Below are 18,799 nucleotides of genomic sequence, written 5' to 3' on the forward strand. Positions count from 1 at the left end.
GCTTCCTGCCCACTCCCTGCCACTCTTGATTTTGCTGCTGTTGTGCCCAGTTCTCCATTCTTGTCCTACTGCCCCTTTTGCAGGGTTGGCAGGAGGGAATGGGAACCAGCACCAAAGTCACCCTGTTTGCTGGCCTGTGCTGTTTGCCTGGCTCTGCTGGTGGGGATGTGTTTGTGGCAGCAGCAAAGGCACCGGCAGGTCCTGGGTTCTGCCATCGCTGCCATACAGGGGCTCAGATACCTTGCAGGGGTGCAAATGACCTTAGAGATCAAGTCCAGAAGGACTTTCCTCCTGTCAGAGGCAACTCCTTTGTAATTTGGCAATGCCTGCGATATTGTGATGTTTTTATTTTGAATACTTTGCTGATTTAGTGTCCCTAAACAGCTCTGAGGCAAGAGTAAATTATGAATGTGCTCCAGTTTTCTTCCTCTACCTTGTCTATGTCTGTAATACCAGTCCTGTACTGAGATTGGTACTGGAGATCTGCTGCCTTTCAGAAATACAATGAGAGTGGAGTCCTTTGGAGTTAGAACTCATGCTAGGGTTTGTCTGGTTTTCCTTGTTGTAGTGGAAAGGTCTCATGAAAAGGCTTCCTCTCTACAGCCCTTGCAGAGCGCACACTGGACTCCTGAGGATTCCCCAGGAGCACCACACGAAGCGTGAACAGCACAGAGAGAGGAGGGAGGAAATGATAGTTCACGTTGTCAGGCAGTAGATATAAGTGCAGTGTACAGTTCAATCACTCAGTGGGAAAAGCTTCCTTAGGTGTATTTTTCTTTACCACCAACTCCCAAGATTAACTGTCTGCTTGTTTATATCTCATTCTGTTGGCCCTTGTATTTGTTTCTGCTTCAAAACATCCCCTCTCCCCCCCAAAAAAAAATTAAATTCACTTTTCTCTGCAAATGTCTTATCTGAAAGTTTCTGTCATGTTTGCTGTGGTTATTAACTGATTCTATTGAAATATGTGGATTTTAATGCACTGAACCATGTTGTCTGTGCTCAGGCCCTGCAAAATGTATTTTGAGGGTTTTTTTGGTCATCTAGTCTTCAGCCTAGATAGGGTTTCCCTTCAGTCTGTCCTGGAAAAGGCTGGAAACACGAGCTGGTCAAGGATAAGGAGAGAGCAATGGCTTTCCTGGGCAACAGCTCATGAAGGACGAGCTAAGCCTGTCTCTGGGTTGAAGGAATACACTTCTTTCCCTGGATCATGCTCAGATTCCCAGCACCTCCCACTTCTCAGCCCTCTGACACATGTAAAATCATTTTTTTAATATAACCATCTTAGAAAAGGGATCTACCTGGGTAATTTCCTTTGGCTGGCTGTAATTCAGGAGCTGGATGAATACGAAGCCTTTAGTGCTTCCATATCTACATCTCTCCACAATAATATTTTTAGCTGATCCCAGAAGATTTGAAACAAAACAAACGCATGCAGCGATATTCTAAACTTGCCTGGATGCAAAGCTAAAAACTGCAGCTCGCTGTCATGTGCTGGATGAAAGGAATTGAGTCAACTCATCCTTTCCAAAAATCCCATGCCTCTTTTTTTTTTTTTTTCTGTCGTGTGGGAGGAGGAGAGAATTAGTTATTCAGTGGAACGAGGACAATTAAAAGCAAATGCAGCTTCCAGCGATGCCATCAACTGTTCAGTTTGCCCTGAGCAACACAGAGGCAGAGCCTGACTTTTTAATTGGCCTCCTTCCTCTCTCTGGCCTGTGCTTCCCCTTGGCACAGTGGCTGGCAGTCTCCAAAGTCTCTGTAGGACTGTGGTGCAGGTGTGCCCACTTTCATTTTGTCTGGTCAGTCACCTGAGTTATGACTCCAGAGGGGATGAAAGGCTCCAAGCTGCAGGGCATTGAGAGGTCATGGTCTTACCTGCCCAGCTTGTGTTGCCCTGTAAAGGGGACATGTCCATGGCTCCCACCACAGAATGAGGCTGCGGTGTCACCCTGCACCAGTGCTGGGGGATAAATGCTGCCTGAGATAGGTCACAGGGATGTGGGCACCTTTCCCATCCTCTGCCCCTTCCCACAGCTTGTGAACACACCAGCAGAGCAAAGCTGCCAGGGCCTCAGGTCACTGAAGTAGCCCTTGCTTCACTTCAGAAGGGGAGCTAAATTAATCAGCGGGTCTTTAAATACCACATAACCACCCAGGGCACGGATATGTGTGATGCCTTTTCACTTATTCACGTTAAAAGTGGATCCAGAGCAGCTTTCCTGAGGAGGCAGGGTAAGCGATGCCAGAGACTCGGCTCCACCACCGCTCCGGGGGTTTTCAGTGTTACTCAGCACTTTTTGCCAGCGTCACTCTTTTATCACTTGAAAATCTCACTCCACCTGTTCTGGAGCAGGAGAAGCAGAAGGTGTGTTCAAGCACCTTTGGGTGACGATGAATCATGCTCACGGCAAACTCCTTGGCAGCTGCCTTGCCAGGGAAAGCCATGGCTGGAGCAGGGGCCAGTGCCTCTGCCAAAGTGGGGCTTGCCTAGAGCCCCTGCCAGCCCCAAAGCAAAAAAAAAAAAAAAACCAGTCCCCCTGTCCCTACGCCAGTATTGCCAAATGCACATTATTTATATGGTGAAGTGTTTTTCATACCGTGGAGGCCTGGGGTTAATGTTCCTCACAACAGCATAAATATATTTATAGACCATGTGTGCTTGCATTTTGTTATACTTTTAACTTTATAGGCTAATGGTTAATAAAGCCAGGCTCTATTTATGCTTCTGCAGTGAAAAAAATACGTTGAGTAGTATCACGCAAGAGGCTTAGGCTCTGCTGGCCCCAAACAATGTTTCAGACTGTAATTTAGGGGCTAATTCACAGTATAGAAGAATAAAGGTGGTATGTCTGAGGTGGGCTTCCCCAGGACACAGCAGAGGAAGAGAAGAGCAGTTCTGGGAGTCCCTAGGATGGGCAATATTTAACCCAACTCTGCTCTTAATACTCAAAACATCAGTGCATCTGGAATCTCCTCACTATTTCAAAGGAAAAAAAAAAACAACCACCACCACCAAGAGTTCCCAGGTTGTACAAAACAATTTTTTTGCAAGTTTTAGATGCAAGTTCCTTTGCATGAGCTGATTTAAGAACGTATTGTTCATAATGTAACCACAGATCCATGGAAGGTCCTCTCCTTCATTAGTCTGCCCCGTGGCAGGGTCAGTTCTACCCAAATGCTGCTTGCAAGCGTGCCACTTGCTTATTCTTTCAAAATCTGCAGTAATGGAGATTCCCCAGCCTCTTCAGACAGCCTGGTCCTTGGTTCAGCCATCCTCTTAGTGAAAAAATGGCTCCTCTTCCTGAATCTAAAGCCCCCCAAAAGGACATCTTTAGCACATTAGGACTAAAGCAGTTAGGACTGAGAGCACGTGGAGGCCATAGCTCCTTCTAGTAGCATTTTACCTAGTTAAGGCTCTCAGCATGTCTCTCCTCAGCCTGTTCTTCTCTTTGCTGAAGCAGTCCTTTTGATCTTTCTTCATAGGTTGTGTTTGCCAGACTGACAGGTTCTTGCTTCTGTTTCCTGAACTCTGTCTTCAGCTTCACCTCATCCTCCCTGAGGCCCCTCTGCTTGCTGAGTGAAGAGAGAAGGTCCCTGCCCATGTCCCACGCGCTGTATGTCCTTTCAAAGACTTACCCACCTCCTCCACTGAGGAAAAATATCCTGATGGTTCTTTGTTTCAGTACATTTTTGCCCACAGAGAAGCATTTCAATTTTGGGTGCCTGAGCCCCGACCATTCAGCAATTTGGATCTTCTACAGAGTCCTCCTGTCAGGTTTTAACTGCAAGGTGAGGGGGATGATCCACACTGAAACAACTCTGTGCAAGCAAATATTAGTGCTGCTGACAGTGTCACTGCTACACCCCTGGGATGTGGGTGGAGCAAATTCCATCCTGAAAAACATAATGGAGAGGCTCTCTCCCTACCATGGCCTTCAGTGCTTCTCCTGGAGCACCCACCATTCACACTCTTTGGGGGACAGATCCTGCCTTAGGGTCAGTCCTACACAGACCATCTTCCCTGTGAAACCAACTCATCAGTGAACAAAGATAGAACTCATAAACTCACATCTATTAAAATTAACCAAGGAGCAAGTTGGGACCCAATATTTACCTACTGTTTGGGGTTTGTTTTCTTAGAAAGAAAGAAACAACTCCAAGCAAAAGCTTTTGTATTCCAAGTGCTTCTGCAGAGCTTGGAAATAAAGCAAAAAAGCAGCTTCCTGCAAAAGGTATGTCTGTTATCAATCAGCACCTTCCCCAGTGTGACACTGAATGAACTTGTCCAACAAATAGACCTGGAAGAAAAAAAAGGGAGAAAAGGTGCCTAACAAGCCTTAAACCTCTGATATTCAATGTATTAACATTTAATGATGAGGTATTAATAATGAATGCAGCCAGGAAGAGAGGAGAACAGCATTAGAATGGCCTTGAGATTCCTAGTTAGCCAGATTTCTCTGCAGAGCTGAGAAAGAAGAGGGCAACTTTCAAAGGATGAGAAGGCTCCTATGAGGGACAGCTGGAAGCAGCAGGCTGCAGCAGGCTCTGTGGGCTGGGGAGATTGGTAGAAAAGTGTTGTGTTTCTTTCATTAAAAGCTGAACTGGGGGTGAATTGCCCGCATGTCTTGTAAAGAAAAGATGCTCGAGAATTCCAAGACCTTGAGCATGGTGTAGGGAATTGGTGTAATTTCCTCGCTGATGGTGATTTCCTGTGTGAAAATAAATGTCTCCCTGTGACTCCCACCCCACATGGTGCTTGCACAGAAATCCAGCCTCCTACCTCTTCAGTCAGATTTTGGGAGCCGATGTTCCCGTGGCAGTGGCTGATGGGACAGACAGAGCCGGGGACGTGGTGAATGTTACACCTTGAGTGTAAACAACTTGATTGCCTGTTCACCTCCCAGTAATGCTGTCTAGGCCATTTCCTTTGGTGGCTGCATTAGCCAGCATGATTCAAGTGAAGATGCAGCACATCTGTGACTTCCCTTCCCTAGTTTCCAGGCCAGCTGCCTTATCAAAGAGAGGAATGGAGTTGATTAGACACGGCCTGTTTTTGTAAGCCCATAGCAGTGGCTTTAAGGCTCATGTGGTCCTTTAATATTAATTAATGCTGTATTTGGATGTCCCTCTAAGTATTAATAATAGGTTCTCTGGTCCTGTGGGACCTCTTCTGTCCCCTGGAGTTTATACTGTCACTCACTGACAACCATTTGATTAGTTTCTTGAAGGCTCCAGAGTAAATTTTAACTTGGTCCTGCTGACTCTGGATTCCTCTCAGCTCTCTTAACTGTTGTTTAAGCTTTTCTCTTCCTCATCTGGCCTGTATTTCCTGTCTCTGGTTCTTACTATGAAGCGTGTTAATAAGCATCTGGATGCCATTAACATGTTCTGAGAGAACAGAAGCAGGATAAAAAGTAGAAATTGAAAGCAGATCCTACATAGAAGTAAATCTGTGTTCTTTTGTGTTTGCATCAGGAGCAACCTCCCAGAAGAAGACATCTTTGCATCTTTCTTGTGCTTGTGAAACAGCCAGACTAATATCAGTCAAGTAAGTACAAAAACACAGTTTGGACAAGGTTGTTGCCATGTGGTAATAAGAAATACTTCCACAGGATCCAGGAGATGTTAGAAAGAGCTTGGCTCTGGTCATCTCAAAACACCCTGTCCCAGTAAGCGTTCCTCTTCTGGCTCTGCGAGCAGGGAATAAAAAGGGGCAGGACATTAGAGTGCTGATCACTTTTCTCCTTGCTTTTCAGGGCTGGGTGAATCCACAGAGCATATCTGAGGCTCTTTTGAAAAGTCACCAGCAGATGAAGTAATCTGAGGCCTCACCCACACCACGGTTTATTCAGCCAGCTGCGTAGGTCTCTTAACAGAGGTGCTTTTTAATGCAGCATGTCAAGCACTGAAAAATGTCACTTTGATTTTGACATACTCCCCACCAAGAATGATGTATTTTCTGTTATGCGCTGTTGTCAAGGTGAAGAGTTAGCGTGGATTTTTAATTACTTTGATGTTGAACTCTGATATAAGTTGGAAGGGAAACATCACCTTAGGTGAATAATGAGGAGGTGCAAGAGCTGATCACCCTCCGGTGAGAAGCCAAGCTGTGCAAATGCAAGGATACGATTTGAAGTGCTGTTTCTCTCTCTGCTTGCTTTGAATCAGTTGCTCTGTTCCTACGGAGGCTTCTGCTGGCAGCTAGCAGACACCAGGAGACAAGAAAAGATTGTCTGAAATCCATGTACTCGTCATTTCTGGAAGTCTGGGGAAAGGCTGCCCTCTGCTGTCACGCAAAGCGGTTCCTGGGAATATGTTTGACCTAAATCAAATCACGGTAGTCACACTGAGGCTGTGATGAGCTCAGGGCAACAGCGGGGTAAGACAAGCTAAGATGAACTGCGTGCTTAAAAACCTGGTGATGCTTTCCACACAGATCCCTCTCCTAATAATGGCTGTTACCTGTCATGCCCTTAGAGGAAGAGAATCCTCCCTGTGGTCCCCACCTGCTTTAATCCCTGCGACTTCCACTCAAGGTCAAAGACAGAGGACTGAGGCACTATTTAGAAAGCTGCTGGCTGGGTGAGCCTGCAGTGAGGGGACAGGGTGCTGCTCCTTCTGTTTAATCTGGGCACCCACATCATTCTACAGCCTCTCAGTTATAGAATTTTAAAATGCAGAAAGGTGTGTGTTTTTCCTCTCAGCAGGGTGTGTGTGTGAGAGAACTTGGCCAGTGGCTGTACCTCTACCCACAGATCTTGCAACCTAGAGCAGAGCAAAGTCTCAAAACATCTATAATTCCAGGCCTTTATCTCTGATCTTTTAAATAAAACCTGTACTGAACCCTGTGGTGTCTATAATCTAATTCTGACCTCTGAAAGTCCGTAAGATCCCAGCCCTGCTTCCTTGTTACCTTCTTTAGACATCACCAACTTGATCTGCTTTTTCTGTACTTTTGTTCTCACTCCACACCATCACTCGCTTTGAAACTGCACATTTTGACTCACAAGTAATCTCAGAAGCAAGGGCTTTTTCCTTGCCTGAGGTGCTGCTCAGACGAGACTGTTTCCCATTACACTTTCCTGAAAACATCCCACCAGAATCCCTCCTTTTGTAATGTTGGGGTGGCAGTGTCCAGATTCAAAGGGAGAACTGCACATAACAAAGCTAGCCTGGAAAGCTGACATAAAAAAAGCCAGAGCCCCTGATGACTCAGGTATTAATGTACTCCATCAGAATAAACTGCTATGTGATAAATTGGGCTCAATCCAGATACAGAAGAAAGAGCTTTTAATTTTACACAGCCTCTTTACTGGAGACAGAGAGAACCAAGAAGAAACTGCGTGAAATGTAGCCACATATGCAGCATGTCTAACATGCTGAGGAATGACTTAGAGCCAGGAGGAACATGGAGGAATATGTGCCAGAGCATTTAGGAGCAACAGGAGAGACTTGGCATCCCAGTTTTATGGGTTGTCCTTAGGTTATGACAGTGTCTTCATGGAGTCCATTAAGAAACTGTCCCAGAAAGAGCCGTGTCAGGTGTTGGCTCATGAGTGTAGATGTAGGCCAGTCATGTCTTCTCTACACAGGTCTGATCCTGAGCCATAATAGTTAGCCTTTGGTTGACATTATAAAAATAATCTTTCAAAATTGTCATCTGTGTTTATTTTGAGAGCCAGAAATGTTGCCCTATAAAACTGCCGTCCCACTCTGCATCTTCCTAAGCTCCTGTCTTGAAAGGTTTCTCGTGGCATTGAGCACCGCGCTCCACTTACACAAGGCATGGAAATATCTTCCCTGCTATCGGCATGAAAAATTCAGTCTTAATATCACTTCGCATCACTTACGACAAGAAGAGCAGAAACTCTCCATCTGCTTTCTCTGCAGTGTTCATTATTTTACATATTTCTTTTATATCCCTTGCTTCCTCCAGGGAGAGCTTTTCCTCGAAGTTTGGTTGTTCCTATCATTGTTTAATGCTGCTCTTTTAGAGACAAGATTACCCACTACACTCAGGGTTCCTAGGGGACTTGCCCTCTAATTACATTTAATCACTCTTTTCCCTCATATTCCCTTTGGATCGCAGTACCTTCCTAATTTTTTCACTTGCAGTACAAGCCAAGCAAAGGTTTTCTGTGGAAGTTTCTGAAAGCTAGTGGTACCAGGACCTTGTAACCAAGGACCCTGTAAAACACTATAGCATCCCAAGAAAGAGCCCAGATATTCCTGGAGATAACCCAGCTGCTACAACAGTTGGCTGCTGGTTCTGCCACTGAGCAGTAATAAGCATTTCCTTACTTTTTATTGTCTCTTGCTCTCTCTCGTATCTGGGAAAACATTGAGCTACTTTGTTCTTTTTACTGTTTATTTTCCACAGCACTAAACCCACTGTTTCCCATTTCCTTCCCAGGAAGAGTCCGCAGAAGACTCCTGAACCTGCGTGAGTGCAGGAAAAAACCCCATCATGTTTCTGTTGTTTTGCAAGAATGCCAATTTAACTCATGTAGCTGAATAAATAGCAGTAGAAATATTTTCCTGGCTAAAACTACTTGGGACTGTACTTTTTCCCTTAGAGACTCTCTGTAGGACTATGTCCCACATGCCCAGGAGTGTTTGTTGGTTTATGTCACCCGGGCACTGTAGTGCTGGCAGGGCTGAGTCTCGGCTGTCCTGCAAAGCTGACGTGGCCCTTGGCAATCAGTAGGAAGCAAAGATAACTGAAATGCCACCATAAAAGCAGACTTAAGGGACAGAAGCTGTACTTGAAGGGGCAGATCAAGTGAACTGTGGTTTGCTGACTCACAATTCCCCCACCTCACCAACCCTGCTGGTAAAAGCAATGGCTGCTCTTACCCGCAGAGATCCGTCAGCACATTCAGACGACAGCTCTCAAGCCCAGCCATTCCACGTGCCTTGGGGAGGTTTTTTAATGCTTTAAACCGCAGCCTTTCTTCTCAAAGTCTCTAGAAATCACCCACTGAGTATCCTAGGGTCCAGAGGGGAGGAGATATCTCAGGCTGGACTGGTGTTGTCACTGCCACCACGGGGTTTAGCTGAAAGGTGACAGTCAGAAAAGCAAGCAGCAGGAGGTACCTGCTTGGCTGTCACCCTTTCCTTCTAATCCACAACTATGATGCAGCACTAGTTTATTTTTCTCAAGGGGAACAGAGGGCTTTGCTGTTAATACAAAATGCAGCAGAACAGTAACAACATTCAGCTCAGAGAGAACGTCAGTGAAGCATAAGTTAGAAAATCAAACAGTTTGTTACTTTCCCTGTGTGAGCAGATAACAAGACTCTTTTCATTGCAACTGGAAAATATTAAAGGTCATGGGAGGGTGCATGGCTAAAAGGTCACTTCCAGGGTATGGCTTTCCCGTGTGTCTCTGACACAATTAATCACTGGATTTGAATGTACCTCTCTGGTGCAAGAGAAACACAGACCTGATGTTTTCAGCCAGATCAGGGCTTCCTGGGCAAATGTCAGCTGTGGGGTAAGCCCAGCTCTACATAAAGGACATTTCATGCTAAACCACTGATGCAAAATTTCTTTTTAGAGCTGCTCTCAGTAATCAACTGAGATGAACCCGGCAGGGTATATCCCTGACTCAGTGAAGATGCTTCAAGATCGGTGATGTGAACCTCACCAGCTGAGCACTGAGGTCAGTCCTGCATGACTGGACTTGGCTCTGGCTCAGTTTGCTCACCAGGACCCAAACACATTGCAGCAGCAAGTGGATCAGTCCATGATTCATACAAGGGAGGCATGGAAAATAGTATCCACCCTGCAGGATTGGCCTTCAGCCTCAGCCTGACCCATAGGCCTGGAAAGGGGAAACTTGGTTTGCCACCAAGGCTGTGGGAAGGGCTTTCTCTTCAAAACCAGTGTCTGTAGTTAATAATCACCCACAGCTGCTTCTCTGCTGGGGATTCCCTTTCTTTTTGCCTCTCCCTTCCGATCCCCTCCCATCTGTCTCTTTCCTAATGGAAAGCAGTTAGGTAGATACTCCCAGGTTCAATTCCAGAAAGTCAGACCTCTGAAAGCAAACAATGAACATGATTTGGGCAAATCCAAACTTTCTGACTCACTTGTGAGTGGTTGCAGAAGCCATGAGGACACCCCCAGCCAGCTGGCAGCAATGCCGAGGCAGGAATGCTATCCCTAATCCACGGGGCTGAGGACACTCCTCTGGGAAAATAGTAAGTGACACAAAGCAGAACGGCAGGTAGGACAGGGCCAACACCACCTCCCTCCCTCCCACAGCCTCTTCGATTTCCTTGACTTTATCCACATGACCAAATCCTGCAAAATCAGTCTTTCTGCAGTCTGGATCGATACACAGTGATCAGTTTTACCTTATGTTTATGATCTCTCACTTTATTGCTGCTGTGTCAGGTTTTAGGGATTAGAAGACAGACAGACGCCAACTGATGTGATCCCCAGGGGAAAAAAAAAAGAAAAAAGAAAAAACCAAGAAAAAACCCCAAACCACCATGTTTTGCCCACGAGGAGTGTGTCAAATGCGTGTCTGCAGTCTGAGCACAGCAGAGGCTGTAAGGCACAAACAGATTTCTGCCAGGTAGTGGAAAATGAAAATATTGTGAGTGACGTTTGCAGGTTGCTGGAGGGAAATTCCCGTTGGCTTCCTAACAAGCATTTAAAATTTAACATAGTTGATTTTTTTGACAGCTTTTGCTGTTCCAGCTTCCAATAAAGTCTGTTTGATCCGTGCTGAGCTGATAATAACTCCGGACAGCCAAGGATTCAATTTTGAAGAAAAGAAAGTACATCTTTATTTTCTAAAGCTTGTCTACAAAAGGTATAAAGGATGCACATGCAGCAGTGGTGGTGACGACCATTGACACTGAAGGCCACAGTTATGAAGTAACAGTAATAATAAACAGGTCTTTCTGTCTGGTAGTGTCACATTTTCTGCTCTTTAAATTCATCCTTTTGAAGGGCAAACACTGGTCAGGTCAGACACATCTCCCAAGGAAGTCCAGGAGTCCCTGTGACTCTTAGCACCTGATCTTGGTGACTCATTTGGGGTTATCTGCTGAGTCTGCAAAACAAATTGTATGCGACAAGCGTCTGCCAACATAACCACCGAGGAGCAAAACAACATCCTCAGCCCAGTCTGTCTGGTGTCAGCACAGGGGCAGACACAAACACGACTTAGTGAGCCACTAGCCCTGGCGTGACCCCACGGATTTCCACACACATCCATTGACACAGCCCATGGCCACGTGCTCACACGCTTCTGCCATTTAACATACCGAGAATCGCTGCTGTTAATCAGAACCTCCTTGTGCCACCGTGGCCGAGGATTTAATCGTTGTCTAAGGCACGACCAGGCACGAGGCTGCTGTCGCCTGACTGTGACCTAACAGAGTCCCCGTACTTCAGAATCTCCTGTGACCTGATGAAGAATGAATAAGTATAAATCTGAATAACACTGGCTGTGGAGCAGCACCCATCGTCCACCCGGGGGACGACGGCTGGCGCTGCAGCTGTGGATCACCGAGGGGGGGATCTCACCACCGGGACGGCGGTGGCAGTGATGGGGATCGGGGTGAGAGCTGCACCTGTGGGTCACTGATGGGGGTCGCTGACGGGGGCTCTCACAGCAATGGCTCACTCGCAGGGCCCCCCAAACGGCGGCGCCTCCGCCGCGGACACCGCCTCACGCCACACTCAGCCGGCCCCTCTCCCGAGGGGGCGGGACCGCACCCCCAGCGCGGCCCCTTCCGCCGGCCGCGGCCGCGGCTCCTCCCCCGGGCGGTGGCAGAGGCGGTGCCCGGCTCTCTCCTCCCTCCTCCCGCTGCTGCCGCCGCCGCCCGGGCCGCTTCCTGCGCCGCCCTGCGCGGGGGCACCGACGTGTCGCGGCGGAGGAGCCGCGCTAGGCCGCGCATCCCGCCCGCCGCCGCAGGTGAGGCAGCGGGGCCCGCCCGCTCCACGGCCCGCCCGCCCGCCCGCTCTCGGCGCCGCAGGTGCCTCCCGCCCCCGCCCGCAGCCGGGGCTCTCCCCGGGGGAGCGGCCGGGAAAGTTTAATTTCCCCGGGGCGCCCCTTTGTGTGAGCGGCGCCGGCGGCCTGGGCCGGGTGGCGGGGCGGGCGGCGTGAGGGAAGGGCGGGCGGCGGGGGTGGCTGCCCGCTTCTCCCCGCTTTTCTCTGCCCTTTTCCTGCAAATCCACGGTCTGGATTTCCATGGTAACCCCCCGGCGGGGAGCGGGCGGTGGCTGGGAGCGGCGCCGGGTGTGTTTGGAGGTGCCGGTGGGAGGCCGGGCCTCCCTCATGTGGTCGCTCTCCCCCCGCAGGTCCCCAGCCCCCGGCAGCATTCCAAGCGATGCTACGGGGACAGATATGACGACGGCCTCCCGGAGATACTCCCGGCGTGTTCTCCCCAAGGTATGGCCGGCTCCTGGCTTTGGTTTAGAGCAAGTGTTTTGGGGTTTCCTCTGTAACGCTGGCGCATGGCAGCAGGAGTGGGATAGACTGGGCTGCGGAGCGCTGAAGGGTTTGTTGGTTCCATAAGCCATTTAGGATTGCGATGATTCCTGGGTTTGTAGATGATCCTAAAACTGTGTGCATGGGCAAATGTAATTTTTTACCTTCTCTTACTGTAATTTTTCAAGCACAGGAGAGAAATACCTATACGTGTGTGTAAAATACCAACCTTCTGCACGCTCAACCAAAACTTTCCCTCTCTGACTGTCTGGTTTAGGCCTTAGTATGTTATTGGTTCTCTTTTCCTTCTCTGTTTTTCTTATATTCTCTAAATACTTAGGGTTTCTCTTACATGGCGTTGAGTGTACGCGAAATAATTATTGGACTTCAGACTTGCACATGTGGGTTTTTTGAGATTTTTCAAGCATAGGTAGTGTCTTTAGTGTGTTACCTGTACCCTGTCCGATGAAGTTGTGAATGAGAAGTCCTATGGACCTCCTTGTAGCTGTGCTATTACATCTGCTTTGCAACCCTGTGAAAAAAACACTAAAAGACCTGACGGTAGTACATTAATTGTTGTAGTGGCTGCAGTAATTACTATTTTTGCCTGGGAGTCAGTGTGACTCTTGGCCAAACTGTAGTACAGGCAAAAGCTACAGTTCCCTTGCAATTCTTTGGGGATAGGATAGTGCTTCTGTTGGTTAGGAAAACAATGCCTGAAATGGATTAACAGACAGGAGATCCATGGCTGTTTGAGCAAAAGTCACTGTGCATCATGTAGGCAGCCTCACGGTGGGGTCAGAAGGTTGCACACCAAGGAGCATCTCTACCTCTGCCATCTGATTTGCCAGTAACAGGATCTGTCCTGAGCGTCCCTGTGTCTTCAGTACCATCTTTCTCTGTAGCAGGAGTCTGGTGTGTGTGTTGGAATTTTGCCTTGTTGACAGCACAAACCTCATGGGAGGAGAAGAGTATGTACATTTCCAAGGTTGAAGGAGGATATTGTTTGCCTGGAAGGTGTCAGGAGGCACTAGAAAGAGTGGAGGAAGCAGACTGCAGACTTGCTCTTTGGCAGTTTAGGTGGGAAGAGGTTGGGAAATGGAATCATGTACATATTATTTCTTCTTTTGGGGCAGCAACTCTGTGTAGAAGCCACTTCTGCTTTTCCTTTTCAGACTTTGGGGAAACGAGGAGCTGTGAGTCTCTTAAGAAGAGAGAAGGGCAACAAACATCATATTATCCTTCCAGTTGGGAGGCTCAGTTTTCCTTTGGTTTATTTTTTCTTTACACTTTGTTTATTCTTCGTCTTGTTTTATGAATGGAACAGAAAAAGCAAGTGGATAAGCATGAATGTGGAGGCTCTACATACATGTTTCTGGGGCCTCATGTGATTAAGTCCAAAGAAATATTTACTGGCACATTTAAGATTTATCTTCCCCATGTTTTTAACTTTTTGCACCCACTTCACCTAGGTGCTAGATTAAAAAATAAAAAAAGAACTGAGTATTCTTTTCAAAAGGTAAAGAACTGTTAATGTATTTCCCTCGTAGTCAAAAATGACAGATCTATTTACTGATCAGATGTTCCGAAATACTCATATGTAATAGCTGAAATATCCCAGCTTTTTCTCTATCAATCTGGTTCTTAAATAAAAAATAAAAAGAGGAGCTGCTTTGGATGTGTGTGGGAGCATGTTTAAGATGGGTTATTAGAGTTGGAATAGCGTATCTGACGCTTTGCAGTATGCCGGGGAGTTCCCACCAGTTTTACACAGTTACTGTAAGCAGCAGTGTAAGGCCTTCCATTTGTTTTTTGGCATTCTAGATGCAGCATAACCATACCGGTTTTTAGGTTATAGAATTATTTATCCTTTGTGTCAGTGGAAGCCATTTGAGGGATGAAAAGGAGGTGATGTGAACAGAGGCGATGAGTCTCGTTTGACCTTCTGTTGGGCAGGTATTAGGTACCATGAGAACTATCAGCAAACATGGGTGGCACACTCTGTTTCTCACCAAATTGAAGTTTGGATGGCCTTGTTTGCTGAGGACCTGCCCTGTAGAGTGACTTCCTGCCTCGTGCCAGTGGACTGGCATCCTATGTCAAGACTGCTCAGTAAGAGTTGATATGGGGTATGCTGGGCCTGCTTTTTGATGGTCTCTGGGCTCAGCTTTATGCATAATGTCAAAGGTGTTACGTATTTTAATTTGACTCCTTCATAGCTACTTGCAGTTCAGGACTTGGGTAAGGCTTTGGAAAGATGCAATTCTCATGAAAATTCACATTTTTGAAAGATTGGTTTCAGACGAGCCTAACCCTGCTGAAGACAGCAGGCAGAGAGGCTGCACAGGGAAACTTGCTGTTGATGCAGATTGCCCTGAGCTTCTGTCAGACTCCTTTTGTAAAGTCAGGACCTCAGTGTTGGGATTTTTGCTGGGGCTGGTGAAATTCTTCTGCCTTTCCTCCACACGTCACTGCTCTGCAGTCTCTGCCCATGACAGACTTGTAGCAGGAATGCCTGCTGGGGCTCCATGGTCTTTGTTCAGCTGCATGGGCCTCTGTGGACCTGTAGAAGATGCTCATATTTCACCATTTTCCAAGAGGATCATACACGCTGTAATGCTGATGCCTGAAAAAAATGAGTACAAAAGGATTTCACTCCCATCTCGTGTGAAAGTGTGGGCAACTAACCATAGCTCTTTTCTGGCATATATTTTTACTGCTTTGCTGATTGTTTCTGAATGATTCTAGCACCCCTGGCATGGAAGAACTTGGTGCATAATGACCTAAATAGCTGTAGAAAGGTCTGTTCCTTCAGCAGAGAAGCTGCCTTCCGATTTCAAATTAGTGTTCAGCACTGGGAGCTTGGGTTTCCGGATGAGAGGAAGTACATTTGGTACACTGGGTACATCACAGATGTTTCATGTAATTATTTTATTCAGTACCTGAACAAAAGTGAAATATTACTTTTCCAGATAGTTTGTCTATAAGGAGATAATTGCTTTCCAGTTTCTGACAAAATGTTTACATTTATGTATTATTCTAAGTCAAAAGACGTTATTCAGTGATGGGACCTTCTTGGGTAATTTTTTTCAGAGGATCTTATTCTTGGGTTTAAAGAAGTGAAGCTCAACTAAAGCTTTTTTTAGTTTGTGTTTGGTTTTGGTTGTTTTTTTTTTTTTCATCTGCTGTTGTGGTGTCTTCAGCTGGGGAGGACAAAAGAAACAAAATACAAAATATAATAATATGAAAATCAGATGTTTTATCCTGGCCTTGTAGTCTATCCATGGTGCTTTACAGTGAGGATGCAGCTGTCCAGTTCTTTCTCTGGAGTCAGATTACTGTTCTTTCTTCCCTGTTTCCCTGTTTGAGGAGAGCATTTTGAGATGCCCTTATGAAAGAGACAATTTAAGGGGAGGGTGGTGCTCTCGCTTTTCCACAGTCCCCATTATGCAGCACGGTCTGAGGAATTACAGAATCTGCTGGATTGTAACAGCACGTGTGGCTAAGCAGGGCTGATGAGAAAGGCAGATAACTCATGCACAGCTTCCTTGTTGGGTTGCTTTCATCCCAGCAAGGCTAATCTGTGTGGTCGTCACTCCTGCTAACTTTGCAGAGAAGTTCACACCCTCAGTGTGAGAACAGGAGATTTGGGATACTATTTGGATGTGCAAAATGCACTAAAATACACGTGTGTTTATGAATACAAATATATGTACATTTATTAGGCTTTCAGAAAGGCCAGGCTGACCCAGGCTCCTCTCCAGGTTGTGTAAAGAGGTTTGATGTTGGAGTGTGCCCCAAATGTAGATGTCTTGTCATGGGGACAAGTCACAGCTGTCCTCTGACTCCAGCCTCATCATCCCCCTGACAGTCATCTGCTTCCTGGTCTGAAAGCCCAAGGTGGAAGTAGGTTGTTCAGAAAGAGCTTGGCTTAGCAGAACAGCTACAGCTCATTCTCTGAAACTGCTTCAACATTTCTGCTCCAAGCTAATCTTCTCAGCTCCTCCTCTGAAATAGGGATGTCTGTCTCAGGGCACCAGGGACAAGTGTGGAAATTTCAGCCTGAGGAATTATTAGGTGGTTGGAAAAAAACCTGAAAGCTTGTGTTAACGCAGTTTGGTTCACATTGTCTTGCAAAGGTGGTGTGTACTTTGCTCGTACCATGACTTCCCTGTTACAGGGTGAATCCTGCTGATTTAGCAAAAAGAGCTGCGTAATAATAGGTAGGGAAACCTAAACTTCTGAGGACAGAGTAAATACGTTAGATCAATAACAACTTGCTATTGGCTGTTGAGGCCCTGGAAGGAATCCCTTGTGCATTTTTCTCCTTTAGTTATGTTTCAGGTATACTTTTTCTTAATAAGGATCTTTGGTATTTATGATGTCTTCTAGAAGAAGTGAAGTATTTTGCTTTAGCTTAATTTGTGTGTGGCTTCTGATGGTTTTCTCTTCCAAAGGGTGTTGGATAACCAGAACAGTACTTGCAATGTTTTCATTTCACCCTGTTGTTGCCAAAGCCGTGAAAAGCAGTGGGGACTTTCCCGTGCCATTTGTGTTCACAGAGAAACTTCTCCTGCCTTACTTTTGGGATGCAGAATGTACCTCTTCTAAAGTACCTGCTGGTGTCCAATGGGCACACAGTGGACAATGTGGAATACTTACAGGGAAGCTTGCACAGTGTTGTATGGTCAGTTGGAACCCCGCTGTCTTTCCCTTGGGTGTTTAGTGTCTCTTCTCTGATATGACTGCTTTTGAAGCCAAAGTAAAGTTTGGAGAGTGGGTTCTAGAAGTGTCTGAAGAGCTGAAGCTTATAAACTCCATGTTCCTGGGTGTCCTTTGAAGTACCAGCTAGCTTATCAAAACTGCCAATTTAAGTCAAAGGTATTACTAGTGGGCTGTAGATTTATTTTCATTTGGGAGGGAGAGTGCAGAGAAAGGAGAAATGTAAGTTTATTTAATGCATAAATGGAGACTTCAGGCACCTTGCGGGGATTATGCTGGCTTAATAAATTCTAATTTGCATTGTTAATACAAATTAAAGCTTTACAAACCAAAGTATGCACACATGAAAATTCCCGGTAAAAATTATTAACGTGTGCAAAGCTGTCATCTTAAGTAGGAAATAGAAAATTGGTTGATAATGCTAATTAAAATCTCCCCAAAAATAGAGAAATATTTGGATTAATATCCATGAATAGACAAGGCTTAGTTTGCACCTTATTAGATGCTTATATTGTGATAGTCCTGGATGTTTTGGTAGCGAAGACTCACCATCATAAACACAAAGCATGTGAATAACACTCGGAATATGGAGAGACACTTTCCGAAGAACTCTTGTACAAGTCTTGGAAAAACAAGCACACGCTGCAGAGTTACAACTGCCCTGGGCAATTACTTCTGAGTAACACACTTGGTTGTTTGTTGTGTTCTCTTCTAGCAGCTGAAACCTCGGGTGTGAAACTCCAGAGTCAGAGCGTAGTCATCACAGAAATAACTTCTTAAGAGTCATGTGATTAATACATTACTAACTGCACAGATCTTCTGTTTTGCTGACTGTACAAATATCCAAGCATGTGGTTATTACTTTCGTCGTGGCAGCCGTTTTGTTCCATGCTGTGAGTTGTACAGCTGTGTCACACCGTAGCTGCTGAGCGTGTTATTGAACAAGAATGCTTTTAAAGAGGAAGCTGTAAGATGAAAGGTTGCCCTTAATGTGTTCAGACTGTAAGAAAACTGTAAATTCAACCCATCAGAGATCTTTTCATTGTTGCCACGGTTCATTTGGTTTAACTTCAGCGATATTAAGTCATTACAGTAACAGTGTAATTTAATTTTAACTAAGGAAATTAATACATTGTGTACAAAATAGATGTAATCTATTTGAAGACATGTTGTAACTAAAACCGTAATCATGGGCTCCAGGTTCCATCATTACTCTTGTATCTAACCTCTAAAGTTTTTGTGTTTTTTTTTTTTAATTGTCTTAGTTAAATACACATTGCTAGACAAAATGTGAGTAACTTATGGTGATTATTGGAGAGAACACAGTTTATGTAACACATAATTGTATACAATTTAAATACTGATGTCATGAAGTTACACAGTTGCATATTCTTACTGTGACCATATGTTCTTCTGAGTAAGAAGCTCATGGGGAGTCACCATTTCATAACTCATTCTGCAGTTTGTGCAGTTAACTGCATTTACCTGCCTTTCACTTGCATGGGAAGTTGAATGAGTTAAAATATTCTGCAGCAGTTCTGTTCTGTGTTAACATTGCGTTTCATTTGTTTTGGTATGTTTAAATCAGCAAATTTATATATTATTGCATATTTTAAAATGTTGATT

General features: G+C 45.7%; 1 protein-coding gene and 1 long non-coding RNA gene across 4 annotated transcripts in view; one reads left to right on the forward strand and one right to left on the reverse strand.

Annotated features, from left to right (window-relative positions):
• Positions 1-10,769: 10,769 nt before the first annotated feature.
• On the reverse strand, positions 10,770-11,923 carry LOC113983437. The gene is made up of 3 exons (XR_003539098.2): positions 11,592-11,923; positions 11,283-11,425; positions 10,770-11,068 (listed from the first exon to the last, which is right to left on the reverse strand). It is a non-coding gene; the product is annotated as an uncharacterized LOC113983437 (long non-coding RNA).
• Positions 11,863-18,799, forward strand: part of VPS54 (VPS54 subunit of GARP complex) — a 48,313-nt gene continuing 41,376 nt past the window's right edge. For 2 of the 3 annotated variants that reach the window (XM_027712101.2, XM_027712277.2), the window contains exons 1-2: positions 11,863-11,935; positions 12,322-12,412. The gene's annotated coding sequence lies outside the window, so the exon portion shown is untranslated. Of the gene's footprint in view, positions 11,936-12,127; positions 12,215-12,321; positions 12,413-18,799 lie in introns of those variants that run through there. The other variant, XM_027712188.2, reaches the window with a different exon arrangement.

The sequence above is a fragment of the Pipra filicauda genome, unplaced genomic scaffold, assembly GCF_003945595.2.
Source record: "Pipra filicauda isolate LSUMZ 115617 unplaced genomic scaffold, ASM394559v2 scaffold109_size3271384_pilon, whole genome shotgun sequence".
Classification (NCBI taxonomy): Eukaryota; Metazoa; Chordata; class Aves; order Passeriformes; family Pipridae; genus Pipra; species Pipra filicauda.